The 10,000-nt window shown below is 45.7% G+C and overlaps 1 long non-coding RNA gene across 1 annotated transcript; it reads left to right on the top strand.

Moving 5' to 3' along the window:
- Nucleotides 1-1,162: 1,162 nt before the first annotated feature.
- LOC113809058 (uncharacterized) lies at nt 1,163-9,330 on the top strand. The gene is made up of 3 exons (XR_011398339.1): nt 1,163-1,224; nt 8,350-8,977; nt 9,159-9,330. It is a non-coding gene; the product is annotated as an uncharacterized lncRNA (long non-coding RNA).
- The last annotated feature ends 670 nt before the right edge of the window (nt 9,331-10,000 follow it).

The following is a 10,000-nucleotide window of genomic DNA, read 5'->3' as shown; positions in this document are numbered from 1 at the left end:
TATCTAGAGTAATGTTGAAAGGTTCAAGTTGGGTAAGGGTTGATGAGGGAAAGGGTTATGGTGGTTTAGGTAAGGGAGTTCGACCAAGTGAAGGATATTAAGTTTTTTTATGATGGATAAGTATAGACGAGACGTAAAGGGAGTGTGGGGAAGAGATAAAATGGTAATTTGGAATTGGAATAGGAGGGTGTGTGAGGAAAGTCTCTTGGAGGCAGATAATAGATGGATTATAAGAAGCAAGGATATGACGGAGGTCTGGTCTGTGAGAACGGAAGCTGCGAATATTCAAATGTAGGAGAATTATATCTTAGTTATTTTATGAGTGAAAGCGTCGGTATGTGTTGGTGAATCGGGGGGGGGGGAGCTAGGGGGTGTAAATGAGGGGTATCAGGAGGTAGAGAATCTGGGGAAGGGCACTGTTGTGACATGAGTGATTCGCGTGTGTATCCGGGAGGGAGTGGAACGGATAGAGGGGATGGAGGGAGGGAGAATGTGCGTATAGCTGGGGTTGAAGGGGGTGGGTTGTGTTGGGAGGGAGTAGGCGGAAGTGGTGTGGGGGGAGTATTAGTGGTAGGAGGATGGCCCTCGCGGCGTGAAAAGAGAAATTATGTTGGATACACGAGTTGCTCATTAGCATATACATTTCTAAAATATTCAACAAAATGTGCAACTATAGCAGTATAGGAACTATCCAAGTCACGGCCCCTGGACATCAGCTCTGCCTTATCACTAAGGTTGCCTATCAGTAACACCTGACCACCGATAGAGGGATCCATGTGCATTTTGAGTTTACATGTGCGTGTGTGTGTGTGTGTGTGTGTTCGCTCGTTCTTACACATTTCGATGTATTGCGAAGTCTCTCACCTCTCCGTCCCTCCCTCCATTCTTTCGCACGCTATCTTTCTATCTATCTACCTCATTACCTCCCCCCCCCTCTCAGTTTCTCACTACATACCTGCCTCCCCCCTCCCCCGTCTCTCGTACGTGTGCATGTGTGTCCTTACCCTGTTCCCATATCCTTGTGTAGGGTAGAAGCAGCCAACTACCCCAGGTATTATACATACATACATGTATATATACACACACATATATGTATGCATGTATAATACATATACATAAAGACACGAAAAGAAAGTGCTTCGGATTCATATAAATTCGAACCCGAGTGATTCCTTTCCTTCAAAAACGTAAACAAACCAACGTGCAGAGAAGTGTTCGTAAAAGGTAGATTTTATTGTATTTTGACCAGATTCTTGAAATACGAATGCATTGCTTTGTAGTTGAATCTTAGTGGTGTCTCCACAGTGCCTTTTAAAAACGGTTGTATTTTTCTCGTGCTTCTAGGCCTATGCGAAGTCAAGTGGGTTTCGGTTTGCTTAGAGTGGCTAAGGTTGAGTTTTTGTCAGGGTGGATAGTGTATGCACACAATAACCAGACGAACGCACGCGCACACGCACACGCACACGTGTACATATATGTTTATATGTTTGTATGTCTGTTTCATCCCTCCGGCTGTGCTCCTCATTACCTCCGCCAATGAGGTTATGTGTTTGGCAGCGTTGGATAGTTGGTTGGCAGGATAACTCGAGAAGTTATGAACAGATATTTAAGGATTTTTTTTAACCAGAGGCATGTCTTAGCCCAACCTAGAAAGAGGTGACTTGCATGTACTTCTTTACGTGTGGATATTTTTATTGCATCAGTGACCCTTTTGCCTTGGCGGAGGTTTCTCTAAGTGCTTTTGGTTTTGATGTAAGATGGGCATCTAAGGACCGTGTCACACTTGGACTTTTTCCGCTGGCACCACGGAAATCGTGGTCATTTTCGGCCGGTTTGTTAGAATTGCGCGAGGCATAAATAAAGAAATGCATATTTATCAGTCTAGACATGCATATCAACCGGGCAAAATGGTAGTTAAAGGTATAGCTATCAGATATATAGACAGATATTCATTTATTTCTGCTTATATGGATGTCTGTATTTAAGAAAATTCATTGGGTCGGGCCTCACACAATTTTAACAAATTTTTTAAACATAGCAAGATGGCTCTAACCCCCGCACAGGCCCTGACGATGACGGACGCTATTCAGGCTATGTGGCGACGATTTAATGCGAAACAAAGAATGTATAATGTTAAATAAGAGCGTGTTCTCGTTGCTCTCTAGTCAGCTGACGGGGGAACGTGGACACAAATGTAAGCAAACAGGCGAGCTGCTAGTTACCGAGTTGTATGTTTTTATTAAATACAAGAGAGAATTTATCCCAATTTTTAAACAGTATTTACAGTTTAGACTGTCTTTTTGAATCGTTTTATATCATGAATAGATTTGTTTGCATTACTTTAACGATTATCTATTATAGCTTATGAATTTAATCAGAAAGACCACGGTAAATTTGCCAACGGAAACGTTAATTGTCGTTTCACTGGAAATGATCGCATTCGGCCAATTTGCCAGCCGTAGCAAGAAAAATAAAACACGGAAACGCGAAGGAACCACGGAAATAGTGCTAGTGTGTCACCCCCTTTATGCCTGGAATCATATTCCGTGTGACTTCGGACTTGAGGTCAATTAATTTTGGTGTAATGGTTAAAAGCAAAATAAATGTGCTAGACATCTAAGGTCATATAGCACTATAGGAAGGTATAGTAAAGGGTCATGTCAGGTGATAGTTGCTATGCGTTAACTATCTAGAGTAATGTTGAAAGGTTCAAGTTGGGTAAGGGTTGATGAGGGAAAGGGTTGTGGTGGTTTAGGTAAGGGAGTTCGACCAAGTGAAGGATATTAAGTTTTTTTTTATGATGGATAAGTATAGACGAGACAAAGGGAGTGTGGGGAAGAGATAAAATGGTAATTGGGAATTGGAATAGAAGAAGTCTCTTGGAGGCAGATAATAGGTGGATTATAAGAAGCAAGGATATGACGGAGGTCAGGTCTGTGAGAACGGAAGCTGCGAATATTCCAATGTAGGAGAGTTATATCTTAGTTATTTTATGAGTGAAAGCGTCGGTATGTGTTTGTGAATCGGGGGGGTGGGGGTGGGGGGCTATGGGGTGTAAATGAGGGGTATCAGGAGGTAGAGAATCTGGGGAAGGGCACTGTTGTGACATGAGTGGTTCGCGTGTGTATCCGGGAGGGAGTGGAACGGATAGAGGGGATGGAGGGAGGGAGAATGTGCGTATAGCTGGGGTTGAAGGGGGTGGGTTGTTTTGGGAGGGAGTAGGCGGAAGTGGTGTGGGGGGGGGGGGTATTAGTGGTAGGAGGTTGTATATCAGAAGGATGGATAGTTGGAGTTGAAGGGGATGTGTTGTCTTGCGAGGGATTAAGTGGAAGGGGTGTAGGCGTGCTATGAGTAAGAGGGGGATGGATACCAGGAGGATAGGTATCGGGAGGATGGATATCGGTGGTGGACGGAATTGAGGGGGTTAGGTTGTGTTGAGAGGGAGTAGGAGGAAGGGGTGTAGGGGGAATATGAGTAGGAGGGGTATGGATATCGTCAATCACTTCAAGTGTGGAAGGAGCATGAGTCATGAGATCTTGTGTCTCAAGCATATAGCTTTGAATGCTATCCATTGTTTCTGCAGTAGAGTTGGTTGGAGAGTTTTGTGGGACAAAGGTTTTCTTATGAGGGGGGAAGAGGAGACTGGTGTCTCAAGAATAAAGGTAATTGTTTCTGCAGTGGAGTTGGAGAGTTTTGTGGGACAAAGGTTTTCTTGTGAGGGGGGGAAGAGACTGGTGTCTCAGGAATAAAGGTAAAGGCGAGTGTGCTGTAGGGGAAGAAAAGTTAGAACGTTTAGTCTGTCTACTGCAGGTAGTGTGGGGAGGGAGAGGGGGTGGTGTTGGGGCTGTAGTTGAGATTGGAGCTGTGGTTGAGATTGGGGTGTCTGGATTTAGAGTGGCAATAGAATTTGGCTAAGGGAGGTAGAATGTAGAAGTGGTTGGGGCTGTAGTTGAGGTTGGAGCTATGGTTGAGATTGGGGTGTCTGGGTTTCGAGTGGCAAAAAAATTGGTCTGAGGGAGGTAGAATGTAGAAGTGGAAATGGGAACATTTTGGGGTGGAGGAGGAGGGGCTGAGCGAACGATGTTACTAGAGTATGGATTATGAGAGAAACCTTGTCGACGTGCTTCCTGTCTGGCTTCACGTAAAGTGAGACCATTTTTGTATCTGAGAGTTGCTACTTCAGATTCAAACTTGTAAGTGGGACAGCCTCTATAAAATACATTATGGGGGCCGCCGCAGCTACCACATGTTCATGTTTGTGCTGAGCAGTTTGATCGGTAATGACCAGATTGGGCACATATGGGGCATCGGTCTGTGGAACGGCAGTGTTTTGCAGGATGTCCAAAGCGCCAACAGTTTTGACATTGGCGGGGATGGGGCTAGTATGGTCGAACAGGGAGGGATTGTCCACCAATGTAGATACGTAAGGGAAGGTCATGTGTACGGAAAGTAATTTTGGCAATGTTGGTCGGATTCTTTCGTTGATCTCTAGGAGGAATGGTGTAGCAATGTACTGATTTCACGTCTTGTTCTTTGAGGCATCCTAGTAAGTCCTCCACATTCTGACCAATCTTTGGTATCGACTGGGCAGTTTGCTGGGGAGAGAGAGAGAGAGTTTCGGTACAAGTATTAAGGGTTGGATGAGGTTCTGCAGGAATGGGGTTTCTAGAATGATTTGTTAAATTTGATAGTGCTATAGATTCAGTTTCTGATCTGACTGTTACAAGACGGGAGCGATCGCGTCTGGTATAGAAAGGGACTCTGCCTACTTGTTTTTGAAGGAATTGTTGAAAGAGAAGAGTGTTGCCTGAGTAAGGAGCTGTAAGGGGGATCACGAAAAATCGGTCCCATTTAGCTGGGCTAAACAGAGTATTTAAGATATCTGTAGGGTTGGTGGTGGTGGATGGTCTGGGACGTGTGGAAGAGGGAGTATTACAGAGTGATGACGAATAAGGCTGTAAGGTAGTAATAAGGGAGGATGGGATGCTTGATGAAGGTTGTGGGGGTAGAGTTGATGAATGTGAGGAAGTTGGGAGGGTAGGAATGTCTTTGGAGATTGATTCTCTGCTTCGGTGGGTAATGCACTAGTAGGCATTGAGGGGTGGGTAGTAGTTTCAGTGTTCGGAGTCGTGGTCAAAGGAGAGCCTAGGGTGGGGCTATTTGATGAAGGGGTAAGCCTCATTGCCCGTAATAAGGGGATTACATCTTCATTACTGGTCATGGGGAACCTTGATTATATAAAGTGATATAAACGGTCCACCTCCTTTCGCTAGACAATTAAATCGGGGTTACTGTGCCCATAGTTCCTGCAGGCCGTTCAGGACTGGCACAAGGTCAGCCTTTCATCCCTTCAGCACGGCTCTTACACCTTAGGAAGTAGATAGTAGAAGGGGTTGGAGAAGGGACGGAAACAAAAAGCTGGAGGGGGAAAAGACCATGCAAAATTAGTTTAGTCGAGGGCTGAGGCCTTAGGCAGGGGAGATCCCTGCATTGGGTCTCAGTCTTCGTCTCCTAAGCCTCCCACGACAACAACGGGCAAGGGATTGGGGGAGAATTTTGGTGTACGTGGGGTACTGCTTGATAACATGAATATTAAGGAAAGACACACACTGCACCATATTATGATTATAATTATTATTATTGTAATCAATACTGTCTTCATCATTCTCCTTAAAGGAAAGTACACGGCACTGATGTAGTTAGATCGTCATCTGTTATCTACACCTATAATTTGCAAGACTGCCTGAGGTTAGGAAGGAAGGGAGGAGAGGACGGCGAAAGGGAGGGAAGGGGAAATGGAGGAGGAAGGGAGAGGGGGCTGCGATTGAGCTGGCTATGAGATGTCTGTCGGTCCCCATAGTTCAGAAACTGATGCCAGCAGTCAGAATAGCCTCCTTTCCGGGACTTTGCAATGTCCCTGAAATTGAGGATATCTGGCTCTTGGTACCAGCACTCTGACCCACATCGTTGGACGTAGTACAGTGATGCGGGTAATGCAACCAAGGAAATCGACCACATCCTCGTTAACACTCGTTGGAGGATCTTCCAGAACTGTAGGGTGTATAGGAGTGCCGAGTTCTGTGGTACTGACCATAGATTTGTTGTGGCTACCCTACGGGTCCACTTCAAAACTCGTCATCGGTCCAATGACTACCCTCGGGGGTTGGCTGAGGCAATTTCTGGTCGTTCCACAGCGATCGACAATCTGACCGACCCTGTACTTCTGTGGGACACCTTCAAGCACGAAACGCTTGATGCAGCTCGAGATTCGGTTGGTGAACGACCAAGAAGACAGAAATTTATCTTGCAGGAGACGCTAGAAGCTACTGATGCTTGTCGTGTAGCTCGTCTGACAGGGGATCGGGATTTGCACCGTTCTCAGAACTCGGCCACTGTAGAGAAGGGACAAGGAACAATTTATTAGGAATCTTGCAGATGAGCTCGAAGGCCATTTCTTAATAAGTGATTTTCGTCCGGCCTACCAAGCCCTGAGAAAGCTGAACTCCAGGCCCTCTTCACAGGTGACAGCAGTTCGCTCCGCAAGTAGCCTGATTGTCTCAGATCCTGTTGCGGTGCGGGAGCGTCGAGCTGAGTATTTCGAGCAGTTGTACCAGGTTGCCCCACCAACAATTGACTTGGATGCGGGTAGTGCCGATATTCTGTTACCGTACCCACCCATTAGTGAGGATCCACTCTCCTTAACTGAAGTTAGGAGGGTGATCTCCAAGCTGAGGAGTGGTAAAGCAACTGGTATCTGTGGTATCCCAGCTGAACTGTTAAAGGCTGGTGATGAACCCATGGCGCGGGGGTTGCATGCTGTTCTGGATGCCTTCTGGCAGTCCGGTACCGTGTGTGGTCATCCCTCTTCGGAAAGGGCGATCGATGGGACTGCAGCAATCACCAAGGCATCACATTGCTCAGTAAACCAGTTAAGGTTCTCGCCCACATCCTTCTGAGACGTATCAGTGACCACCTGCTAAGGCATCAGAGGCCAGAGCAATCTGGATTCACTCTTGGTAAGTCCACAATAGACTGTATCCTTGCGCTCCAAGTCATTGTTGAGCGCCGTCGTGAGTTCGGGCCTGGGCTGCTTGCAGCCTACATCGACCTCAAGAAGGCGTTTAATATGGTGTATCCCTCTGAGTGATCCTGAGACTGAGAGGAAATCCAACAAGAATCATTGGAAGCCAGTATACTGATACCGAAAGTGCTATAGATTGTGGTTTGGGCCTGTCGAACTTCTTTCCTGTTAGTTCAGGAGTGAGGCAAGGCTGTGCCCTTGCACCAATATTTTTTCAACACTTGCATGGACTGGATACTAGGCAAAGCTACTGTCCGAAGCCAGTGCGTAGCAACTCTGGGCAATATCAAGGTTGCTGACTTTGACTTTGCTGATGATGTGGCTATTCTATCTGTCTTTGGAAACCTTAGTGGTGGATCCTGATGCATTTAGCAATGAAGTGAAGCCCTTGCATCTATAGGTCTCCTGGACCAAGACCAAGGTCCAGGACTTTGGGGACTTCCTAGGAGAACCTGTTCAGTCGGTACATGCTTGCGTAATTCGTAACTCTGGGCTGACAGACCATGAAGTCAGCAGACGGGTTGGCCTGGCAGCAGTGGTCATGGACTCTCGACAAGAGTATTTGGAGATGCCGGTACCCGTGCAGGACTAAGTTGCGCGTTTTCAAGGCCCTAATAATGCCAGATTTACTATACAGTAGTGAAACCTGGAGTCTCGTCTTGATGTCTTTTGTAATAGGTCCTTGCGCCGGATCATGGGGTACTGTTGGCGGGACATGTGTCCAACCAACGGTTGCACCGTGAGACTGGCACAGGACCTGGTACTCGCACAATCCGTGATCGCCAACTCAAGCTATACAGCCACATGGCTCGCTTCCCACAGGATGATCCTGCCCACCAGTTTGTCTCTGTTCGGGACAACCCTGGGTTGAGGAGGCCAATTGGACAACCTAGGAAGTTGTGGCAGATAGATCAAACTTGTCTTGAGGAGCTCGACCCTCGTACGTAGAAGCGGAGGGTGGATGCGGCTATGCGCCCCCGTCGGCGTTATCTACCCGATGATGATGAATTCATTTTCCATTCTACGACAACTATATTGTCCATTCTACGACAGTTCCACCCCTTCAGAGTATACATTCCAAGCAAGCCTGTCAAGTGTGTAAATATTCATCCTTGTAGAGCATATTTTTTGTTTTACATTCGAAGTGTCTTGTTGAATTTTGTCTCATATACTTACCTGTGTACTCCAGTTTTCTTGCCCAATTTTAACTGGTGTACTTACCTGTGTAAAATTTGTGTAATACTTTGTTTTTCTTTTATTCCTCCCAGATATGGTTTGAAGTTTGTCCTGGTATGCGACAGCGAGCCATATATATGTTCAATGGGTTACCCTACCTGGGCAAGGGTACCTACAGTGCTAGCAAAAGAATGAACCAAGGCCATACCATGACCCTTGACCTGCATGCAGGCTACCAGAGGAGGGTTGTGACCACAGACAAGTCCAGTGCCACTTGTGGAAGTGTTCCTGCACCAGGACTGCAGGCTTATTGGCACCATAGTCAACAATCTACACCTCCCTGCAGAGGTGATGGAACAAAAGCCAAGAGTCACAGTTAGAAGGGACGAGCAGCTTCCTCCACCATGATAGGATGTCGTGTCGAACCCTGGAAAGGTCACGAAGACTTAGGCCATCCACACGATCATGGGAGATATAGGGAAGATCAAGGCTCTGCACTACTAAAACCTCACAAAAGGTAGTCTGGATATATTCGACCACCTGTACTCCCTCTACTGTACTCAGAGAAAGACAAAAAGGTGGCCCACGAGTTGTTTCATGCGCATCATGGTCATGGCCGACGTCAAAGCGTCTATTGTGTATGAGGAAGGTCGCCAACCGCCAGGAGGATCTTTGAGCTGGATGTTGCCTATGTGCGGCAACTATGTGCGGCAGCTACATGTAAGTAACTATTCATAACTTTTATGTCTACACATAATGGTATATGCATCAATTAATGACTGATTGCAATATGAAAGATTTCATGCAATACTCACTATGTTTAGACGTCATTTGAAGCATATCGTGTACAAGGATAGTTTTCGGGGGGATAAAAGGGGACCTGAATTTTTTCTCTTTGCAGCCCCGTCCATGGTGTCCTGATCTGGGATTTTATTGGTGAGAATTCTTTCCACTCCCTTTTGGTACGATGTGATACAACGGGGAACAAATCGTCCCCGCCTTTTGCATGGTGCTAGGCTCCTTGTGAATGACATTGTGTAGTCAAGTAGTCTTTTTTATTGTTACAATGTATTTATTGGTAATATATCTGTTTTTGTTCATCGTTGTTTTCGTCATATCTTTAAGATGAAAATGAAAAAAAGCAACAAATAAACATTCTATGAGCAGAAACCGACCCGGGTATGCCCCACTCAAGATGCCGTTCTTGATCGGAGGTTTTGAAAAGTACCATTCTAAAGGCTAGAGTAGGCATGCAATGTTTATTGTCATATTTTGTACTTCCTCGTCGTCTGCAAAGATAGATAATTATTGGGATTATATTTGACCCTTAATCTGTGATGAAAACAGTTAACATAATCGGCACCAAAACAGATACTTGAGATACTCCGCTAGTTATTTGTTTCCATGTAGGCTGCTATCCTCTAATTGCTGTACTGATATATCTCTTATGTAGGAAGATTCATGCATTCGAGAAATTTGCCTTTTGCCTAGATGTTCCAATTCCAATGGTTGCCTAACGCGACACCTTGTCAAGCGCATTTTAAAATCTAAGTACACACTAAACTCGCTGTTTCCAAATCATTCTTTCTAGAAGCTTACATATTAGCCTGGATTAGTGTGTGATTCAACGGGTTTGCTTGTCCCCGCTCTTATACAAGGGAGTAATGTTGGCGAGTTTCTAAGCTTTTGATAATTACACTTTGAACTTTGGAATATGAACCGTAATGGAGTCCACAGTTCAGT

This window comes from Penaeus vannamei, chromosome 41 (genome assembly GCF_042767895.1).
Source record: "Penaeus vannamei isolate JL-2024 chromosome 41, ASM4276789v1, whole genome shotgun sequence".
NCBI classification, from domain to species: domain Eukaryota; kingdom Metazoa; phylum Arthropoda; class Malacostraca; order Decapoda; family Penaeidae; genus Penaeus; species Penaeus vannamei.
The sequence above is the reverse complement of the archived record's forward strand: the minus strand, read 5'-3'. Positions and strand labels throughout refer to the sequence as shown.